The sequence below is a fragment of the Mandrillus leucophaeus genome, unplaced genomic scaffold (genome assembly GCF_000951045.1).
Source record: "Mandrillus leucophaeus isolate KB7577 unplaced genomic scaffold, Mleu.le_1.0 Scaffold145, whole genome shotgun sequence".
Classification (NCBI taxonomy): domain Eukaryota; kingdom Metazoa; phylum Chordata; class Mammalia; order Primates; family Cercopithecidae; genus Mandrillus; species Mandrillus leucophaeus.
The window spans coordinates 2,010,930-2,013,606 of record NW_012101421.1 but is presented as its reverse complement, the minus strand read 5'-3'; positions in this window follow the sequence as shown (position 1 = coordinate 2,013,606).

The window sequence follows — 2,677 nt, the reverse complement described above, 5'->3', positions numbered from 1 at the left end:
CTAAAAAGTATGTATTCAAAATTAAGAGTTAATAAAATCAATACTTTTTCATTAAAGACTTTTTAAAGTGAGACTGATGATTTCTTTAAATGAGAAATGCATCTTTTATGAAAGATCAGCATTTCAGAATACAATGACTGGTAGGTCAGCTTGGTGCTGCTGCTTTGATTTTTAATAAGGTACCACCAGTTTTACGGACCATTGCTTTTCTACCTTAAGTACAAATGTCAATACAGTAGAAAAGGCAAATAAAATCTTTGAATTATTGTAAACACAGTTTTGACTTCATGGATCCCCTGAAAATATTTCAGATACTCCCAGGAGTCTATGGACCACGTTAAGAACCACAGCTCTACATAAATGATTTATTGTGCCTGTGGCTACAAAAAACATTAGAACCTATAGCTATTAGAAGTTCTGAATTCTTGCCTTTAAGCCTCCTCTGTCTGGTTTACCTGTGGTGTTATTTACAAGATGTGCATACTGCATATGTGTTACTATGACAGTCCCTTAAGGTGAGTGTGTTTCAGTTAGTGCTTTGCCTGCTGGCTATTTTCATTGCCTGTTTTTAGTTCTGCAGCCAACAATTGCTTGAGTTTCTACAGCTGTCTGTCCTTCTTTTATGTCCTGCAGAGTTTGAATGCTGAACTGTTCAAGAGCAGACACTGTGTCTTGTTAATCTTCAAAATCCTAGCACAGGATACTTAGTTCAGGAAAGGTTGGGGTTCAGTAAAGTAAAGGATAATAGGATAGTCGTATTTATTTATTTATTTATTTATTGAGACGGAGTCTCACTCCGTCACCCAGGTTGGAGTGCAGTGGCGCGATCTCGGCTCACTGCAAGCTCCACCTCCCGGGTTCACGCTATTCTCCTGCCTCAACCTCCCGAGTAGCTGGGCTACAGGCGCCTGCCACCACGCCCGGCTAATTTTTTTGTATTTTTAGTAGAGACTGGGTTTCACCGCGTTAGCCTGGATGGTCTCTATCTCCTGACCTCGTGATCCGCCCGCCTTGGCCTCCCAAAGTGCTGAGATTACAGGCATGAGCCACCGTGCCAGGCCGATAGTCATCTTTCAAGATAATATTGCATCCTTAGGAAACTAGATGGTGATGAGGAAATTTTCAAAGAACCTAAGTTAAGATAATTCGTGGACAACATCATTCACTTGCTTAGTCAACCTTACTTCTCCCTTAAAAAACTCAATGCTACACTCACGTTACTAAAGGACATGCAGGCTTTCTGAATGCACTTATCTAGTTCCTAGACTTTTAGTGTAGCAGAATTCAACAGGTGGCAAGAAGGCCCACTGACCCGTAGTATAAATGTCTGTGCATATGTATGTGTGTCAGTGTGTGCCTGAATTTATGTGAATTTTTTTTGTTTGTTTTTGTTTTTGATTATGTTTATCTCTTAGACAGACTTTCTTTTGAATTACTGGGGAAGTTTGTTTGAATTTCCCTCATACAAATTTGTAAAATACCTTGGTATTCTCTCAAATTTTGTGTGCATCTTTAGCGGCACTAACTGAAGAAAGTCAGGTAATTAAACTTGTCTGAATTTGTCCAAATGTGTGCTAAGAAAGAGTGATCCCCCAAATATAATTGTTTGTTTTATCAAAAACTAATACAACTACCCCTTGTAAATTTGTTTAAGTTCCTTGTAGATTCTGGGTATTAGCCCTTTGACAGACGGATAGATTGTAAAAATTTTCTCCCATTCTGTAAGTTGCCTGTTCACTCTGATGGTAGTTTCTTTTGCTATGCAGAAGCTCTTTAGTTTAATTAGATCCCATTTGTCAATCTTGGCTTTTGTTGCTATTGCTTTTGGTGTTTTAGTCATGAAGTCTTTGCCCATGCCTATGTCCTGAATGGTATTGCCTACGTTTTCCTCTAGGGTTTTTACGGTTTTAGGTCTTATGTTTAAGTCTTTAATCCATCTTGAGTTAATTTCTGTATAAGGTGTAAGGAAGGGGTCCAGTTTCAGTTTTCTGCATATGGCTAGCCAGTTTTCCCAACACCATTTGTTAAAGAGGGAATCCTTTCCCCATTGCTTGTTTTTGTCAGGTTTGTCAAAGATCAGATGGTTATACATGTGTGGCATTATTTCTGAGGCCTCTATTCTGTTCCATTAGTCTATATATCTGTTTTGGTACCAGTACCATGCTGTTTTTGTAACTGTAGCCTTGTTGTATAGTTTGAAGTCAGGTAGTGTGATGCTTCCAGATTTGTTCTTTTTGCTTAGGATTATCTTGGTTCTATGTGTTCTTTTTTGGTTCCATATGAAATTTAAAGTAGTTTTTTCTAATTCTGTGAAGAAAGTCAATGGTAGCTTGATGGGGATAGCATTGAATCTGTAAATTACTTTGAGCAGTATGGCCATTTTCACAATATTGATTCTTCCTATCCATGAACATGGAATGTTTTTCCGTTTGATTGCATCCTCTCTTATTTCCTTGAGCAGTGGTTTGTAGTTCTCCTTGAAGAAGTCCCTCACATCCCTTGTAAGTTGTATTCCTAGGTATTTTATTCTCTTTGTAGCAATTCTGAATGGGAATTCACTCATGATTTGGCTCTCTGTTTGTCTATTATTGGTGTATAGGAATGCTTGTGATTTTTGCATATTGATTTTGTATCCTGAGACTTTGCTGAAGTTGCTTATCAGCTTAAGGAGATTTTG